The sequence below is a fragment of the Lonchura striata genome, chromosome 1, assembly GCF_050655825.1.
Source record: "Lonchura striata isolate lonStrDom1 chromosome 1, ASM5065582v1, whole genome shotgun sequence".
NCBI classification, from domain to species: Eukaryota; Metazoa; Chordata; class Aves; order Passeriformes; family Estrildidae; genus Lonchura; species Lonchura striata.
This window is the reverse complement of record NC_140703.1, coordinates 113,502,766-113,523,671: the sequence shown is the minus strand read 5'-3', so window position 1 is coordinate 113,523,671 and position 20,906 is coordinate 113,502,766.

Sequence of the window (20,906 nt, the reverse complement as noted above, 5' to 3'; positions counted from 1 at the left end):
GTTGCAGGCTGTTGGCCTGAGATGGGGAGATGGAAAAGGCTTTGGGGCTCTGCTGCATCCTGCAGGGAATATACAAGAGGATAAGGTGAAGAAGGCTCTAGAAATGGCTTCCTCCAGGAAGGTGACAAATTTATGGAAGGGTCACTCTGTCCCCAAGCTGTCCTTGCTTTTCTACACCAAAAATGGAAGGAGCATTGCACAACCTTGTCCCCAGGCCTCTCCAAGCCTCTGGCATGGCAGGCTGGTGGGGAGGCAGCTGGCCCAGCCCCTGTTCCACACAGCAGGACACTTTCCAGTCAGACAAGCCCCGACCTATCCGATAGCACACAATGCTTTCGCTCTGCGAATTACTCATGGCATTTCCTGTAAACACCACCAGCACCTACGGGCTGTGAGCAGGGAAACACAGTGACATTATAAAATGCCTCCTGAAAGGGCAGCCCTGCCTCCTTTTTTTCCATTATCTGCTAGTTTCCATGTTTGGGAGAGCTAGAAGTTGGAGTAGGGAGTAGAGTGTGGGGAAATCCAAGGTTGTCTGGGAGGAGGGCAACCTTATCAGAACCTCAGGGGCAGAACTTTCCAAAGCTGTCCAAAACTTTGACATGGAGCATTTCTTTCCCTAGAAAACTTTGGATAAGAAAAGATGAGGAGTGCTCTGATTGCTTACCAGTTTCCCATCCAACTTCTGTACACACTGTGCCTGAGGAAAAAAAATGCTTGTGGTCTAAATGTCAGGATAGAAAGCAAGCATGAAGAGGACATACAGGCAAACAGAGCTGCAATCTAAATAAAACATTACCAATCTCCATGCTTGCAAGTTCCCCAAATTGTGACTCTAGATTGAAAAATGACTTAAGTATTTTGCTTTGAAAAGGAATGAGAAAATAGGCAAACAAAGAAACCTCAGCCTCCCGTCAGGTCTATTTGTCTTCTGATATCTTTGTTTTCAGGTTCACTGAGGAGGGGTTCAACCATCTCCCTAGGACTGTGACACGTAGAAACAGCATAAAAATTGACGTCTCGGATTGTCATGTGACTGCAAACATCCAGGCATTTAGAAAGCAACAAACATCACAAGATTCAGAATTCATCATATGAGCAAGGAACCATCACGTAATTTGCCACTAGCACAAAGCAAAGCTGACTGACAGTGTCACCTTACACTGGCATAAACTAATGAATTGCTGTAAAAACAGGCTCCAAGGACTTTTGAAAGTCGAGCTGATTTTCCCTTTGTTTGTTTTATGGTGTCCTTAGTCAGGACAAGGGGAGTCACCTTGCCAAGTGGTTTATAAAAATCCGTTTTTTCCCCTCAAAGGCTCACAGTCCAGTGTGTGATAGGGTCCAGTAAAGGGCTTGACAGCACCAAAGCAATGAGCCAAAAAGATATGTAAAGATTGGACATAAATTATTGCTCTGGACTGGATAGAGAAAAAGACAAAAGAATTATCTGCATGATGCACCATCACAAAAAATGTGGAAGTTAAATAGACATAGGCAGCTAATTCAGCCTGGCAGGTTCTGGGGCTGTGCCAGAAGGATTGGTGCCACCTGGTCCATGGCTGTGATGGAGGCTTCGATTAGAGGAGGAGCACTGATGGATGGATCATGCCAGGGGGCAGCACATTTGGAATTATTTTGGAATTAAATATCCAAGGCTTAATTTTATTGCAAATTTCTGAGCCCATTTCCACTGAGTTCCATCCTTTTCTAAGAACAGTCCAAACCCTCCTTCTGCTGCCCATCACAAAGGAGTGTGTGGGACTCTTATAAGAGTCCCAATACTCTTTTTCAGACCACAGCAATCTGATATTATCCCAGGGGGAAATTCTGATATTCTGCTCCTGGAGATTAACATGGAAAAGGGGAATAGATTCCTCTAGTAGTGAGGAAAACTAGTTAATCTATATTTCTAAACATCCAAGAAGCTGAATCTGTTCTGACTCAGCAGGATCAAAATATCTGTATTTGGGCAGGTTGGATTTTCATCCCAAACCTCTTGCTTCCTCTCCAAAGGCCCTGAGCTCCCAGTTTTGTGGGGGATGTTTGCTCTGAGTGTCATCTGGAGCCCTCAGCCCAGGTTACACATTGACCCTCGGTGTCACGCCCACTGAGCAGGAACACTGGCACACAGGCTGGCACTGGGCATGGCCTGCCTGATCCACTTCCCCAGGGAGCCCAGCAGCTCTCTCAGGCTCTGATGGACATCTTGGAGAAGATTTTTTTCCCCCCACCAGCAAAGTCTCCAGGGGAGATGGCAAACCAAGGGGCTGGATCATCTTCCAGCCAGCAGAGACTCTTAGGATGTTTTGGGTTGGAAGGGACCTTAAAGATCATCGCATTCCAACCCCCTGCCATGGGCAGGGATACCTCCCACTAACACAGGTGGATCAGAGCCCTGGCCAGCCTGGCCTTGGACACCTCCAGGGAGTGGTTCCTTGGTCTTTTCCTGGTATCCCAGTTTTCCCAACCTTCATGAAAATGTTTCTTCAGAGGGTATGAGGAAAAGCTTGAGGATGAAGAGCCCATATAAAAACTTGGAGGAGTTTTGTGCCACTCCCCATTTTAGTGGAGGACATTAGGATGCAGAGAAGGGAGCAGAGAGCTGGGTGCATGGGTGACCCCAGCACTCTTGGGGTCTGGCTGTTGAGGTGACCCCAAGAGTGTAAAAGTCCCTGTTCTCCCAGCCTGTGCAGCCAAAGAAAGAGTGTGAAATGCATAGGATCAGCTTTTCAAGGTTGTTTATTTTTCCTTATCTGTAACATTCTTTCTCTGACCTGCTGAGCTCTGTCCAGCAGGTCGGCCATGGCATTCTGTGTCTCACCTTGGGCAGTGTTTACATTTTATACTAAAAACTACATGTGCTATGTTTACAATAACGTGCCAATACCTATCATTTATGTTAGTGTGAATCTACCTCAAACCAATAGAAAAGTGTCACCATCATACCAAGACATGGAGGACAAGAAGAAGAAGAAGAAGAAGAAGAAAGAAGAAGAAAGAAGAAGAAAGAAGAAGAAAGAAGAAGAAAGAAGAAAGAAGAAGAAGAAGATGAAGAAGAAGAAGGAGGTCAGGACACACCCAAATCCCTCCATCCTGTACCCTTGAATTCCATCCTAAAACGCCCCAAAATTCTACTTTTTCCACCCTGTGTTAATTCAAATATCACACTACTAAAACCCTTGTGGCTCATAATTCCTCATACAGAGTTGGCAGTTTTTCCCACGAGCTAAAATCCAAGCCACAGGAGTTTTTGACTTCATGCCAGGGTCTCTGAGCCCCCTGCCAGGGTCTGGAGCCAGCCAGGGCAGCCAGAGGGATGTGCTGGGCTTACACAGCCCTGTCCATGCCCTCGGTGACAGGTACCACCCTGCAGGATCCACCCACGGCAGACCTGGGGGGTTCTGGAGGTCCATGGACAACCCCCAGCAGAGTGAAGGAATGGGGCTGGGTCAGGATCCACTCAAGAGCTGAAGGCAGGGCTGGAGACAGATGCCTACAGCACAGACCTCAGGGCTGTCCAAGAGGCAGGGCTGGAGAGAGCCACACCCAAACCTGAGCCAGGAGGGGACTAGAAGCCCCAGGTGGGGCTGAATGAGGCTCCAGAACCCATGGCCAGGGTGTGGGGGCAAGCTCCTGGTGAGACTGGTCAGGGCTGTCAAGGATTATTAAAAGCCCTGTGCTGGTGTGGGCTGGGGTGGAGCTGATTTTCTCCGCAGTGGCTGGTGTGGGGCTGTTTTGGGTTTGTGCTGGAGGCAGTGGTGACAGCACAGCGGTCTTTTCTGCCCCTCAGCCCAGCCAGGAGAGGGGAGGGGACACAGCCACCACCCCAGGGATGTCCCACACCATATGGGGCCATGCTCAGCATGGAGAACTTGAGGGGGGGAGAAGTTTGGAGTGGTTAATTTGTCTTCCCAAGTCACTGTTACCTGTGATGAAACCCTGCTGTCCTGTGGCTGCACACCTGCCCATCTGTGGCAAGTGGGGAATTAATTCCATGTTTTGCTTTTCTGAAATGCGCAGCTTTTGCTTTACCTGTTAAAATGCCTTAATCTTAACCCATTTTTTTTCACTTTTACCCTTCCAGTTCTTTCCCCCAGCCCACTGTGGGGAGTAAATGGAGTAGCTGTAAATGGAGCTGAGCTGCTGGCTGGGGTTAAACAATGACAGACCCTCAAAACTCTGAGAGATGAAAAGACCACAGGAAGAGGGGTCCATCTTCTTTATAAGCAAGTCCTTCCCTTAGCTCACCTCCCTGATGTAAGGTGTTTCTATGGAAATTATCAGCTCCTTAACCAATGCCTGCAGCCTTGCCTACAGAGTGGTCTTTTGTGCAAAGCCTGCTCTCACACCAGAGAAATCCTGCTCGTACAGCTGACCCATGTTCTTCAGAATGAGGTCCTTACAGCACGAAGTACACCCCTAAAAACAACCTTTGTGGAGGTGTGGAGTCCAAAGTTAGGAAATGTTGCAATTAAGGCCACCTGCACAGCCTTTCTTCATCACCCTTATGTGTCTGTGTTGGGAAACACTCTCTTAATTGCCTGCTCCACAGTGTCTTACTCACTCAGCTCACAAGGTGGGCAGTGCACTGCTGTTTGGTCTCTGACCTGTTCTGTACCCACTGACACTTGGCTTTGTGTGTCAGAATTTCATTATTTCACAGCTTTTCCCAAAGTCCCCATCGTTAATGTAGCAGGGCACATGCAGTGGGGGCTTGTCCAGCTTCCCAAAAGTCCATTTAAATGTGGGAAACCAGCAAGAGAGAAAATGAATGAATATTCTGGTTTTGGCACTCAGACTGGGAGAGTGAAGCTCTCCGAGCCTGAGTCTTCCCAGTGCTCAGTATCTTTAAGGACAGAAACCCCCAAATTCAACTGAATAAAAACAAAAAAAACACTGCATGTCTGCTAGGTAAATCCCAGTGCTTCCACTTGTAGCCAAACCAAAGGAACAGCTGATGACTTCTGGGTTTCAGTCCCTTTCTAGCATCTTAACAAGAGCTTTGCAGAATAGGTTGCAACAGAGTTCTGTTACTAAAATATGATCCTGGACAAAAGATGTTTGACATTCTGACTGCTTCCTTCAAGGGAATTAATGAATTTATATGTACTTTTAGATACATGTTAGACACACTGTGAGATACACTTACATGCATTTCATACCTCTTGGGTACACAACCAAAAAAAAATTATATTAGACAGCATTTTTCAGGAGGCTGTGTTGGCTGTGCCCTGGAGTGCTATTTTCTCAGGGCATTACATGCTTTTCTTCATGCTCTCTGCTAGTTTGACATCCTGGCACTGGGAAGAAGAATGAAAGGCCAGCAAACATCTTTGTTTCAGTCACATCTTTCTCTCCCTCTTAGCTCCCTGGCTTTTCTCTCCTGAGATGAGCCAAAGTCCTCACCATTCCAGACATTCTTTCCTGAGCACATCCATCAGCCTTGGAGCAGCTTGCAGTGACTTTCTCTGCCATCTAAGGTCTCACAAGCTGAGTAACAGCCACTCAATTCACCAGGCACCAGCCTTTGCCCCATGCCCAAACACTGTCTTCATCCAGCTCCTGGTTTTTGAATAAGAAGACAAGCCAACCTTTCTGCAGTCACTGGGCCTGCCACCCTTGTGCCACTGAACACTGCTTCCTTGGGCAACCTCTGCACTCTGCAGGCTTGGTCCTCACCCATCCTCAGGTTTTCTTCTCAAAATCTCGGGGAAAACCTCAGCTCTCTCCCAGTGTTCCCATCTCCACTCCCTTCCTAGACATCCCCTCCTCCATCCTTTCTCTGACCTGCCAATCTGCCTTGCTTCTATGAGCTATCCTCCTAATCCCTCTATTCTTTCCTGCCCTGGTCATGTTCCTAATCTCCCCTGCAGTCTCCCAGGCCTCACTCTGCTCTCTTTACAGATCTCACTTACCATCTCCTTGCCCAGATTCCTCTCTTCAGCCTACTGGCCTTCTCTTCACAAGAGAAGCTTCACAATTTGAGTGGGTTTTCTACAAAAGGGGGGGAAAACACACCCCATAACCCAGGTGTGTCACATACCACCCAGGCAGTGATGTGATGAGCTGACAGTTCCTTTGAAATTAGTCACATATTTCTGAAAAAACTGGACACATGTACAAGATCAGGCAGCAAAATTCATGCAAAATGTGCACAAAGCGAATGCTCTTCCCTTTACTCAAATATTTTTTCAGCTTAGGAAGGAAATATTGTGTCTGAAGGTGCACAGGACAGGCTACAGGTAGTTGTTCTGTGGTTTTTTGTTGTTCACAGGAGCAGATAGATTTGCATTAAGGGCAGACACAAAGGTAGACTGAGTAGACAGATTAGGTACAATCACATCAGGTGATGTATAAATGCCCCCTTTTTTTCCCCAGTTCATTATCCATTTAAATTAACATTTGACTAAAAAAACATAGGAACACCAGCAGTTCCTCTCTGCCTCAGCAGTGTGAAGCCAGAGCACAGCCAGCTCCTACCCTCTCTAAAATGAGGGTGACCAGAGGTGAATGACAGAAGAGCTGAAGAAATGTCTTGGCTGATCTTTATCAATCAGCCCAGCATCATTTGGCATAGCTAATTCCACCCACCACAGGTTTGTTTTGAAAGCAAGATGATGCCATTCCTTGTTGTGGATGCATTGTTTAGGCATGTTAGAGTATTGCCTAAGCTCAGCAGGAAAGGGAATAACATTGCTAAGGGCAGGTGATATCATTCCTGACTGAGAGCAAGGACATGCCTTTCCCAGCACCTGTGGGGAGTAGAAATACTGTCAGCAATAAGCAGTGAGGAAAAGAAGAGTTGCATGGTGGTTCTCTTTCAACAGTTCCCAAAACATGCCCAGTGTCCTGCTCACGAGTAGCCTCTGATTAAGGTTCAGCTCATGAGAAGTCCCTTTGGATAAGGGTCAGCACTAAATCATGGCTATAATAATGTGTAAATACAAGGTGGAAACCCTGTCCTAAAGCTCACCAGGCTCTCAGTGAGGATCCAGCTGTCTGCCATGGAGATGGGGATGAGAAGGAGCAGACTGACTGCCAAACAATCACAATTTATTTTTGTACAGTGCCCCAATTTGTAACAGAGCAATTACATATTCAATGTGTCAAAGAGGCAAAATCCTTCAAGGCAAACAAGATTTTCTTTTTCCCAACTGAAACATAGTTATTGGAGCAAGGCTTAATTACCTGTTTCTCCAAAGAATGCCATGCAACCAAATGGCAACCAGTCACCACAACAGGAAGGTCAAAAAAAGGCAGACAGTTAATCCCATAACTTTCATAGGCTGGAATCCAACAGGTGACCCAGAGATCTTCCAAGCAATAGTAGATGAGAAGCGATTTTTAAATAAGGGAAAGGAAAGAGAGAGAGAGGAAAATTCCTATTTTCTTTGAAAGCATCTGTGTTTGGGAACAAATAGGAAGCAAATACCGAAAGTGGACATTTACAGCTGAGTTGGCTGCTTCTGGAAAGAGGGGAGAAGTGGGCATTTCTGGGACACAGTTTGTCTCATCCTCATGTAGAGGTCTGACAGAGATCAGATGACTCACACCATGGAAAATCCTGCTTCTCCTCCCTGATGATAACGGGAGCCCAGAGTGACTGCTGCAAACCCCACCTGCAGTCCCTGTAAGAGGCTGAATCACATTGGTTTGATTAAAAAAAAAAAAATCATACACAATGAGAGAATTGTCTTCAGCGTCACCTTTTGCTGTACCCAGGCTTTCCTTGGAAAAAATTGCAGTTGACAGACCTGTGTCTCCTTGGTTTGGGAGGAGTCTGGGCAGAGTCACAAGTTCTGCTGGGAAAGGATGGAGACTCTGACCTTGCTGACAGTAACCCAAGTGCCCCCCTTCAGAAAGGAACGGAAAAAAGCCCTTCATGCTTCAGAAGTTGCTAATTGAGACTTGTAGCAGTCATTTAAGGAAATCCCCCTTTGAGGAGGAAAGCAGTGGCTGGCTGAGCTTTCTGATGTGCCCTGGTACGTCACTGGGAGAGCAGCAGGATTCACGGGCACGGCAGAACCCCAGAGCTTTGGGAACTCCTTTCACTGCATCCTCTCCCAAAACTGGGTGAAGGCAGGACAAAGCCCATGGAAAGGATGTAGAAAAGAGCTGACAAAAGAGAGGAGGGGAAGCTTTAGAACACAACCATCTGGGCTCTCCCTCCTCCTGTCCTCATCCCGAAGCACTTCCTTCCCTGGATTGAAAGAGGGCAGGAAGAAGAGCACAGCAGCTGAAACCTCTGTGCTGCTCGAAGGGAAGTGTGGTGGTGTGCTTTAGACAGCAACTGTCCTGCCACTTCCCTTCTTTAATGGTGCTGGCTCCTTAGGAAGGCAGGCCTGTGGATGTGGGGCTGGATGCACTGAGGGCCTTGGGAAGCAGCCTTTGGGAGGACATAAAGCAGGGGGATCTTGTTGGACTCATCAGGCCAGGTGTTGGTTGGTTCCACAGAGAGGCTTTCAAGTGTCTGGACTCAAAACTTCCCAGAACCTGTTTTAGCCAGGACCTCCCCAGTATAATCTACTCTATCCTGACATTCATCCATTTGATAATGTTATTTGTACAACTTGGTTGAACAGAGTTCTCAATGGCCAGGCAAGCATGGTATCATTCAAACGTGGCAATTTCCAGCCTGGGAAGGGGCTGCTCAGGGAGGTTTGGAGTCCCCATCACTGGAGGTGTCCAAGGAATAACTGGATATGGCACTCAGTGCTCTGGACTAGGTGACAAAGTGGTGATCAAGCATGGGTTAGACTCAATGATCTCAGAGGTCTTTTCCAACCTTCATGATTCTTTGATCTATGGCAAGGATGGCTTTTAAAAGAAAGATAACCTTTGTGGTTTATCTGGAGCGTGAATGCACGTGTTGCTGTTGTTCTTGTTGCCATAACAAAAAAGAGCTCTTGGTTTTCTAATGTGCTGTTCTTGGTAAGCCTTTTGCCAGAATAATCCTGTGAGGTGTGAGTCCCACAAACCTCAAACCTTTTTATTTATTTTAATAGCAAGGAGTTTACCACAATGAACTGTCCATGCTTCTGTCTCCTTTAGTTTGTTGCTGTGCCTTCACTTTAATAGGAGCAGATCGTATAAGTTCTTTTCTTGAATAAAAGAATCACCATCAAGCATTTTGAAAACAGCAAATTGTATCACCTCCAGGCAGCCTGAAACCCTCCCACCTGTCAGATTTCTATTTTTTTATAGGTCTGTATTTTATAGGTTAGTGCAACCTTGAGCCCAGTACCTCTGCTGAATGAAGCCAGTCTCAGTCACAGGCCTTTGGCACCAAGCATGAAAAGTATACCCTTGAAAAATAAGTTGTAAGCTTGCAGAATTTAATTAATACAAGCAGCTTGGAATCAAAAATGTAGGGAAAAGGTGAATACAGAAAGCAAAAAGTTTCACTGATTCTTTGATATTCTTTCACTTATTCTTCTTAGAATTTCTACAGGATTATTTTTTTAGCACATAGAGCATAAGACTTCCTATTCACCTTTTAGAAGTGTGAATAAACAGTTTTCCCCTAGTCTGATGACGAAGAAAAAAAGTGGGGGGAAGTGTTCAGACCCCACCATGTTTTCAGTTTTCCTGCAACAAAGTAAACCAGAAGAATTGCTGGATGCTGAACATCAATATTGCATCTGTCCCAGGTAAAACATTTTTCTTTTACGGCGTGAAGGAAGTGAATAACTCATTTCCTGGGATTCTTGAGAACCAGATGTGCTCCCTTGTCTAATGGCCCAGCAGTTATATCATTTATCTGAAGTGCAGGAGATCTGATATTTTCCCTTTCTTCATGCAAAAGAGTTTGACCCTGCACCTTGTGTCCTTTAGATGACTGTCCTGAACATATGAGATGACGGCCAGGAGCAAAGGGAGCAAGTAGGGCACAGCTCAGTTTCTCCTGCTGACGTTTCACTCTGCATGACAACTTAAAACCTCCACTTAATCGAAGATGAGGGCTCCCTCCCCCTCTGCCACAAGTGTACCTCTGTCACTAGGGTGGGATTTCATCCCTGCCCCTCTGAATATGGAATTGAGACTGTTCAAGTCTGCTCTCCACCCTGCTCACCCTCCAGGCTTTTACCTGCAAAGCTCTTTGGGTTTTACTCAAACTGCATGAGCTTAACTCAAACCTGAGCCATGCAGTTGGGCTTCACTTTGAGGATGTAAATGCCTGGTTTAGTACCGAGGGTTTGACCTAATATTCACATTGTGTTGACACAGCTACACATCTGACGTACCTGGAGTTCCCCCAGAGGATTCCCACACTGCACTGCAGCACAGAATCATGAAATGATGGAGTTGTTTATGTTGGAAAAGACCTTTAGGATCATTGAATCCAACCTTTATCCCAGCACTGCCAAGGCCACCACTAAACAAGGTTCCACACCTCCACATCTTTTAAATACCTTCAGAGATGGTGACTCCACCAGTACCTTGGGCAACCCTTTCCAATGCTTGAGAACCCTTTTTGTGGCGAAATTTTTCATAACATCCAATCTAAGTTTGGGATGCTCAGCAGAACAAATGCAGAAACTGAATTTTTGAGGCTTCCAGTACTCATCCAGTATGAACCAGCAATGTAGCTTGTGCTGTTGGATGATGCATTAGTTGTTCTTGACTTTCAGTCCAGTTCCACTGAATGTCTGTATTTTTACAGTAAGTTTTAAATAGCCATATAGTTGGTAACAACAGGAATTTTGAAAAGCAGCAGGTTACATGGGCTTGTTGGGAAGGTTTTCCGGATGTTCCTGCTCTTCATGGAGTCAAAAGAGACAGAATCTCTATGTTTTGGAGTCAGATTAATCTTGTGGTGGCTAACAAGCTCCCAAATTGCCCAGAGTAAGCTTTGTGCACTACTGGACTGTAACTGTCTCACATGCACTGTGATTTACAGCAGGTCCCAAGACACAAGATTGAAGTCCCTGGTGAGCCAGAGAGTCTCACTGCACTACCTGCTCTGTGAACTGACATTTTTACCTGCCTTGAGGAAAACCCACCAACGAGGAGAAGATGGAGAACACCAGCAGCAGTGCAACCTGAGATAAAACAAACCCTGCAGACTTGCGGTGAAAATGCTGTGGGAGCTGCTCTGATCCCTTTGCTCCTTCTGTAGGACTGTGCAGGAGCTGGAGAGCTTTATCTGAGCATCTGAGCTGTGGCTGGGAGAGCAGGGCCCACTGAGGTGCTGACTAAGGCTCGGGCTCAGTAAAAAACAATGACGTGACCATTTCTGTGCCAAAGCTACAACAAACACAGGGTCAGAAGCTGGTGAAGAAGCCAGCAGGACCAAGCCAGACCATTTAAAGTGGTCTGCTGATACACACCTTAAGCATATTACAGAGCTGAAAATTTTTGCCCACTTAAGAATTTCAAGTGACCACACCCAGGAATGTGTTAATACCGTTGTAATTAGGGGTGGGACAACTGGTTCAGATAAAATAAAAAACAACCTGAAACTACACCCAAAACTTTAATGATCCTCTCTCATCCTGCTGTGTGTTGTTTCACCTTTAATCTTTTTTTTTTTTTCTCCTCCTCCACACACCTTTCCAGTTTTGAACAAAGAGGAAGCAGAAATACTGACAATAGCAGAGCAGGCTCTTCTCATTTCAGTGACCAAAGCCACCAAGTATTGCAGTGTCATAAAAAGTCAAGACCCTAGATCTCCAGTATGTTGTACACAAATGATCTGTGCTTTATAAAATCTCTCCTGGGCACAAATTTTTTAGCGTCCCTCCAGGTTTCAACCAAAGAAAGGTAATTTCCATTCCCTGATTGTATTTGTGAGCACCTGATGTTTGCAGTTTAAATCACATGGTTCTGATGAATGGCTACAACAGCCTGGAAAACACCTTTCTTCCCAAACCTCTTCCCTGCCCCACTTCCTTACATGGGAGAATACAGATCAAGAGAGGATGTGGGGAAGACTTGCACATTTCCATGGTTTTTTCTCTTACTTCTCTACTGAATGTCAAGCTGGTTATTGGATGTAGAATAAAGGAAGAAAGCCCTCCTGCTATCCTGAAGGTGAGACTGGAGAGAGGAGAGGGCTCCTTCCTTTTGCTGTAGCATGGAGCATCATCCACTTCCTAGGATCCCCACTGGGACTGAAGATTTGCTCTCTTTCTCCTGCCTTTCTGGAAGCTCAGAGTATTTTCTGCTCCTGAGCTGAGGTGTTTTCACCTGCCAGAGCATGGATTTGTGGAGGAGAGATGCGAGGAGGGAAGGGGTGTGTAGGGACTGTTTAGTGGTCCCCATGGCCAATAATTTCTTATTCATTTGTGTACTAGTCATGTCTAATCTTTACAGGTGACTCTGTGAGTCCTAGCCACAAAAAGAAAAACAAATGGTCACAGAAAAATTAAGATAGTGTTGAGACTTGACTAGGCGAATCATATTTTTATGATTTATGGCGTAGCCCTGAAAGGTTAACTTTTTTCTGTTTGCTTATTAAACCACTTGTTTGTTTTACCTTGAAATTATCAGAAATGCTCCAGGTTCTCCTTTACATTTTGTTAGTAGTCAGTCTGCAAAAAAAAATCAAGGAACATGGCTTGGGACAGCTCCCAAGGGCTTCAACAGCAGCCACAAAGGAGCTGAATCCTTCCCACATGGGCAAGGTTAGTTTGTCCTTCTGCCCCAGCTGTTTCTGCTGCTTGAGTTACATTTGACTACGTTAATAAAAATGTAGTAAACTTTAGCCTGACTAAAAAGTACTTCCCTTTCAGTTAGGTGGCATTTCTTTAATGGTAAAGTGTCCTTATCTTCCTATGTTTCTTTCATGGTGTGTACTCTTTAAACAAATAAACTCAGTACAACAAAACCCATGCAGGAGGACAGCCATTTGCTAACAAGGAAACTACTGTGAAATCGTGAGCACCTTTTGGATTAAAGGAAACTCTCTGGATTTGATGAGGAACAAGTGAAAAAGTAGAGTGCCTTTTTCACCCTCTTTGAGCAAAATCTCCTCCCTTTCCCCTCAGCTCAACCACAGACACAAATCTCAGTAAGAATCACCTTGCAGATTCCGATAGAATCTCTATTAAAAAAATAGATTTATATTTGGGGGAAAAAATGTTGAAAACTGCACACACTGCTTACAAGTTTCAGACACTAAAAGTGTGAAGTTCTGTGTCACAGGGAGTCACAGATGAGGGCTGTAAATGGGGTGGGGGCAATAGCACAGTCACTGACCCCACCTTGGGTCTGTTCTGGTGAGTTTTGATGCCCATATGGGCCATTCACTTAAAATTTGGACTTGTTCATCCTTGTGATTCCCTTTCAGAATATTCTGTGATCTGATACCCCAATTTTGAATGCAAAGAGCAGCCAGGAAACACAAATAGAGCCCAGCCCATGACCACACCATGTACCTACATTCCTGGCTCTTCCCCACACCCCCCTGAAAGCCTCCATCCTCCAAGGTCTGAGAGCACCTGGCTTTTGGCAGGGGGAGCTCCCTGACAGAGTGGGCTCCTGAGTTCCCCAGGCACCAAGTCAGCTCCTCCAGCAGGCACCGTGCTGCACTCACTTTGCAGAACTCCTTAATTCCCACCTCTCACTGCCCATTCTTTCCCCCCTTTCATTTCAATCCCTCTCTCACACGCCATGACCTTGGTGGCAGAATGAACACACTTAATCAAAAAGGGAAGAAAAACAAGTGCAGCCTTGTGCCACCACCTGTAAGCTGCCCTGAATTCATTACCTGCACGGTGCCAGACAGTGACGTTCCCAGCCACTGTGAGCAAAGTACAAACACTACCTCACACCAAAGGCATGTGCGTAGGAACAAAAAAACAACAACAGGATTCCTGAACCCATTACTTCTGTCTTGCAGGCTTGCTTTTTTTTTTTTTTTAATGTTATTTTGCCTCAACATGGGCATTAGGGGCACGCTTTTGATTTATTTCGTTATTCCTTCAGATATGCATGAAGTTTGTTGGTGGGTTCAGCTGCTTGCTAAAGCTCGTCACAGAGTTTAAAACAGCTGGACAGCTCTGCAGAATAATAAGCAAAGTTCCTTGCTGGTTTAAAAGCTAGGAAATAGAAGATGACAAACAGCAGATCATCTTCTTGCGTTTCACCTTCTGAGCTCTTGATGTGCATGCTATCAAATTTCTAAACTTCCCAGTCATGGTCACAAGGGCTGGAAACTCATGTAGCTTTTGTTTTAATCCTGCAGCTCCCCCCTCTTGGGTGGCACAGCTGCAAGTAGCTCTTGCTCTGTGAAGGAATTGCATGGAACTTTTAAATACAGGTAGCTTTTAAAGCACCAGCCGAGGCAGTAGTTGTAACAAGTTTGGCCAGGTTTCAGCAAGATTATTTCCTCAGTTTATCTAAAGGAATGTGTGCCTTGCTCATGGAGGCAGCTACTCTGCTTTTCCAGAGACAGGTCATTTTAGCAGTAAAATGGCATCAAGAAACAGCCACTTTCCAGCTCTCCTGTCCTCATTTGCCCTTTGCAGAAAGTTTCAGCTTTCTGTTGTTTAAAAAGCGAGAGGTGCAGCAGGTAGGCTTTCTGGACTGCGTTTAAGCTGTTCATACCTGGTGGCAGTCCCCGTTGTGAAATAGGCCACCACCACGAACAACTCAGAAGCAGAAAAAGTTTGAGTTGTGCTGAAGTTTGAACAGTCCTTTGTGCAGATGGGCCACATCTGAGCAGCCCATGCAGCTCATCTGCTCCATTCTCAGCATCCTCAAGGGCTGCCTGGGAGGTGGCCAATAATATCCCACCTATGAAGAGCCCAGATTTATAGCCTGGACTAAATCAGCCTGGGATGAGGGATTTGGTATCAAATTTCCATGCCTGGGGCACCCAGGCACTGTGCTTGCTGCTGTTTAGTTTTTGGTAGTTGCAGGTTCAGAGCAGTAATAAATTTAAAGGGAAAAGGTCACACTTTAATTATAAAAATACCAGGTTTTTTGCTTCACAGTTCTCGCTTTTTTTTTCTTTTCCTGACATATCAGTCATTCAGGGATCATATTTTACCACGTCTCTCTGCTATTTCCCAAGCCAAGGTTTGGTCAATGAAACATTAGATCATAATGAAACAGCAGCAGTTATGTGCTCAGAAATGCAAGAAGCCCTTTTTTACTACGGTTTTGCTCTTATCCAATTTCAAAGGCTCACTAGAAGACTTGTGAAACTAACCCACTCAAAGTGTGAATCAAAAGCTTGGTCTGTGCTCATCAGCTATGCTGGAGAAGGAAATCTGTCTGTCCTCTGTGCTGAGTCAAGCTATTAACCCACCCAAAACACATGTACGGGGAATTTATGGAGCACCCACTTCTTACCACGTCTGGCCTCGCTCCTGCCGGTCTGACACAGATCCTGGCTTCCACCCCCTCTTGTCTGCACCTTCCAGTTGTATTTTTCTAGCTGTCCTTTGCACTCTTGCTCTGGTGGAGTGGGAAATTCTGCAAGACAGAGGCAGCCCAACGCGCTCAGACTTCCAAAGTGTCAGCACTGGGCTCCTGCACCTTCCCAAGCCTCAGAGGCCTCCCTATCTCCCTACAAAACCCACAATTCTAGTCACTGCAATCAATTCACTTTTCCCCAGTGTCTGGCAAAGGAGAGCCCATCTCTCAAATGTTCTCTCAGCTTGGGACCCTCTCTCTGATCTGCCTGCAACAGAGTCAGCATCTTCCTCTGGGACTTCCACTTTGCTCTCCAGAGCCTGAGGTTGGGAGATTTGTGGCCTGAAAAGCACTGATCCAGTCACTGTTGCCTTGATAGAAAAAAAAAAAAAAAAAAAAAAAGTAATACTGGTCATCAAACCTCCACATTTCTTTCAACTGGATTAAAAAAAAAAAAAAAAAAGCCCAACAAAACAAAACCAAACCAAACACTTTCTTTGGCCCAAACTGTCAGCAGTTGTGCAAAAAGTGCTTTGTTATTACCAACACTTCCCTGAAAGGTCAACATTCAGGTTATGCTTTTCTGTGTTTGATTGAAAACGCCCAAAGCATACAATATATTATTTTCAAGAGTTTTTCATAGGGAAAAAAAAAAAAAAGCCCTAAGTTATATTTTCAAGAGTTTTTCATAGGGAAAAATAAGTCCTAACTTTATTTTTTCCCTTCTCTTTCTTTTGCATAAGATGAGTTACACACATTGTCTAATAAGGTTAGGTCTTGGGGTGAAATTATTTGATGTAGGGAGGGCAAGGCCAGACCTCTTGTTTTGTTTCCTACCAAGGCACACTCTGTTCTGGGAGCAGACTACCACATCTACATAGAAGAACTTGAGCAACAAACACTCAGAGCTGAACAAAATATTTTTTGAACATGACAAATAATAAAAGCAGAGATGGGAGAGATAAGTATCATTTACATATTTAAATACTTACAAGTTTGACAAATTATACTTAAAAATGATTGAGGGAGAAAAACATTTTGAAAGTTATTGATGTTTTAAGAGTTAGGCAGTGTGTTAATTTTAGAATAGAGCTGTTGTTTCATACTGTGTACATGTTAAGTAGGAAAGATGTAGGGAAAAATTTTGCCCTGAAGATGAAACAGAGTCTTTGGTCTGAGCCTGCCTTTTGCTGACTCAGAACAAAGTAGTGTGTGCAAAGGGGTCACACTGGAGGAAAATAAACCCAAACCCTGAAACATTTCACAGCAGAGTTTTGCTCTTGTTATTTTTTCTTTATTGCCGTTCGGCTGCCAGATCAAGGACGTCTTACTTACATGTTATTTATACTTTTGTAATTAATGGGTATGAGCATTATTAGTGACCTCTTGCATCATCACCACCACCACATGCTTTCATATTCAAAGTGTATCCGAGGGCCTAAGCAGGCAAAAAGGGAACAAGCTGTTGTAGTGACAGCTCTTTCATTTTTGCAAAAACTCCTCGTGGCCTCCAGACACTTTCTAAACGGGAGGAACTGCTTTGGAGAAAGGGAAGATGCTGATTCAGTTTCCTCCCCCCAGAGAATGAGAGGGTGAAAATATCCTGTGGTCATATGGAGAAAACACTAAATTAAACATCTTCAATGTCCATTCAATTAGGCTGGAAGGAAGGTAGCTCAGTCTTCGAGGATAATGGGAGTTATTTACAAGGGATTGTCAGTTACATAAATATTCCTGGGCTGTTACCTGACCATTCCCCATTAATCATTCGGTACTTCAGTTCATTTTTGCAGCTACCCCGCACCAGGGTGGTAGCCCTGGACACACACCCAGCTCCTGGCTGGTTAATCCATATGTCCACGCCAGCCCCAGCGTTTCCTTAGTGCTTTCTCCTGCTGCTCCCATTGCCTCAGTGCTCCACACCCTCTCTCACGTCTGTCTGCTCCTGCTGCTGCCCGGGTATTCCGCCTGTGCTTGTCCTTATGGGGAGAATCCAGCCCCAGCTGAAACGCACACCAAAGCCCCAGACAACGATGGTAATTTGTTTACACCCCTTCATTACTTAATGCAAAACATAAAGCAGATCATCTGCTGCTAAGAGGTTCCAGCTCCCCCTCCTTCCGAAGCACGAGTTCAGCTTTCCATGGGACTTCTCAGGAAAGGAGGGAACTCATGCTTGAGATTGCTGTCAGAGATTGCCCAAAAAAGGAGAAGAAGAAGGTTTGAAAACCTCCCCTTCTCACCCCTACATTTATATTTTTTACAGAAGAGCAGGTCTGGGAAGGTGAGGGGGTGGCACACAGCGCTTCCCCAGTTGTCAGACAGTGCGGAAATGCAGCCAAATTCCTCATCCAGCAGTGACCCATTTACCTTCAGGCAGAGATGGAGATCTCATTAGATACTGTTAAACATCCTGAAATTTTTCTTTAATTTTTTTTTCTTCTCTCACAGCCTGGGTGTTCATAAGCCTTAACTTGTGAAAGCTCTATTCTCACCTGCTCCTCTGGCTGTGCTGGGTTTGCACCTTGCAGTGCTTCTTTCTACCAGAAGAATAAGTAGTTTTGAAGAAATCTGTAACACCAAAGTAGGCTGACAGGCCACTGAGATGTTTGAAGGTGCTTGTTAAAGCTTTAAGAGCATAAAGTTGTTTCCAGCCAATATAACAGCAACCACAAAAAAAAGTCTTGGGCTGCAAGACCACTGGGCTGGTGAAGAGATTTTTGTGACGTCCTTTTTGTGAATATAATTTACCTTCACTTCTGTTAAACTCTGTTTCTTTATTCTTTTTTTTCTTAAAAAGTGATTTCTGCTCCTTAAAGAGCATTTTACTTTTAGATGAACAAACATGCTGTGAGAACTGTGGCAGTGGAGACTGAAATGACAGCAAAGCTCTGCTTGGGGAAAAAAGGAGTATCCCATCCAGGGAAAACAAGGTAATACACCCACATTTGGGAGATGAATCATGAAAACAAGAAAGAATTAACCCCTGAGGCTTATTTTAACTGCAAAATAAAGATTTCTGTGGGAGAAAAGCAGACAAATCAGATGTTGGGTTGAAGGATGGACAAGCCTGGCCATCCCCAGGGTCTGGGTGGCAACTCCATCCTGTCTGTGAGCTGCTTTCTGCGGTCCCCGATCCTAAGGCTGCTTTCCAAACATCTCTTGACAGCACAGGATTCACCAAGCACAAACCTGAAAGTTAGAAGGAGAAAAGAGTTAATGGCAGTGCTGATCTGACCAGTTCATGTATTTGTTTGGAAGAATGTGTTGCTCTTCTGGTGTTAGCACACTCATAGTTAGTTTTTAATCCCTGTTCCTTTATAACCTTAAAAATAAAGGATCTCTTTCACAAAAGACTGTTGTAGCCAGCTCAGACAAAGGATATCCAACATCCACCCAACTCCAGCAGCGTTCCTGAGCTGAAAAATATTGTTATCCAGCTATATAACAGTCCATCTGATACCTATAAAATGCTGCTATGTAGTTTGGGATTTAGCAACCAGGAATTTCACATGCTAATGTGTGTGTGTGTGTGTGTGTGTGTGTGTGTGTGTGTGTTTGTGTGTGTGTGCAAGGGGAGAAATCTTACATTGATTCTTTTCAAACGAAGCCCATGAGCATCACAAGTTGGTTTCTGAGACAATTTATGTTGAACAGCTTTGATACAGATTCAGGTAATGGACTGGTGGCCAATGAGAAGTTTAAAAAGTTAAAAGTTTCAGGATTTTTCAATGGAAATTCAAAAAGTTTCAGGAAAAAAAAAAAAGATTGCTGTATGTGGAGGCTGTATCTACCTACTCCAACTATTCCAATTATAAGTGAACTTCAGAGAGGGGCTTACCTTGGCAGAGCAGCTGTTAATCTGAATTCTGATACAGCTGCTCTGTCCCAGTCACTCAGACCTGCAAAGATGCTTGCTGATCTCCTCCCACGGGAATTAACGCTGTTAGGAAATTGTGATCATAAAAATGTCACAAAGAGCAAAGCTTTGGGTGTCTCTTTTTCTGTTTCCCATGCAGAGGGATAAAGTACCCCTGAGACAGCAGGCTGAAATTTCTTCTTTGACTTGCATCCTTGCAGAACTACCTACTGAAATTCTCCACAGCAGCCCTGCCCTAGCAGAGTCTGTGCTGATGACAGTGGCTTCTTCAGGAGCCTGATTAATCCAGCAGCACCTTGGTTCTTGCCACTGGCCAGGTGGCCTAAGGAAGAAAGGTTCTACTTTTAGTCTGAGACTGCAAAACAGCTATGAAAATACACCCATTTTTACTTGTCACCCAAATGGTCTCTAAAGAATCTTAATTCTCATGTCAAAAGCCCCTTTTCAGAAAAGAACTACAACATGGAGAACCACAGCATGTTTTCCAGTCATGGAGGCTGGAGAATGCTCACTCGGGAGTACATTCACAAAACATTTAGCTACATTTTTATGGGGGTTTTTTCACCAGTCCTGAGATTTTCAGAAATATTTCTCCATAACTCCTTCTCTTTTATATTCCTTCAGCACTCTTTAACCAGGACCCTGGTTTAAGCACAGTAGATGCCACCACTGGGCACACATATTCATCTGGACAGCTACCCAAATTCCATTGGATCCAAGCACTTCCGTAGCTCAAGCCTGGAAAGATCCTCAGAGAATTCTAGACCTGCTAGGTCTGCTGTGGAGTTCTTCTAAAACAGCAAGCAAAAGTGGCTCCACACTGACCACAGCAGGGAGCAGCTTGAGAACCAAGGTCACCTCCACCTTCTTCCTGACCCAGGACCAGTGGCAGAGCAAAGAGGGAGAGTATGAAAGTAAAACTATGGACTTCCCATAAACCAGATTATTTTCAGAAACATACAGGCATTCATTCTTTATGGGTGTTAGAACTTCTTCACAGGTTCCTGCAAAAAATTCTCTGCCCTGTGGGGTCTGAGGGTGATTCTAGAGATCACCTAGCAAGAAGTTCCAGATGTCCCCATTGTGGGACAGCTGCTCCAGAACATCAGTTCCACCCACAGGGTTGCCCACCACACCTGAGGCAGGTCAGACACATTGAAGCAAAGTCAGCTTTCCTTCTTTTTAAACTGAATTCCATTTCATCACCCTTCTCCAGATTTGTAGTGTCAAAATAATTTTCTCCCCTTTTCTTATTTTTTTGCCTTTTTTGTGCTGTAGGACCAAGAGGACTGAGGAAAAAAAACAGCTGGATTTTATTTGAGACTTTTATTCAGGGTCAGTTTTTCAACACAAAACAAACAAAAAAGGTCTGCTTGATTCTTGCTCTGTGTATTATGTGCAACAACTCCCCCTCCTTCTCCCTCTGGACATTAAGTGCTTTGAGGCAAAGGCTGGTTTGTTCTCTGTGTTGGGGGAGCACGTGGCATATCTAAAACTTACAATTTAAAAAATACAAATCCCAGGCACCTGAAGCAAGCAAACTGCAATCCATGCCCACATGAGCACAGGCAACTGGCAACTCTGTAGTAAAACCAGCCAGGCTGATTGGAAACTGGCCAGATGGCAGCTACTGCAAGCTAAAAGGATTAATTATTTGGGG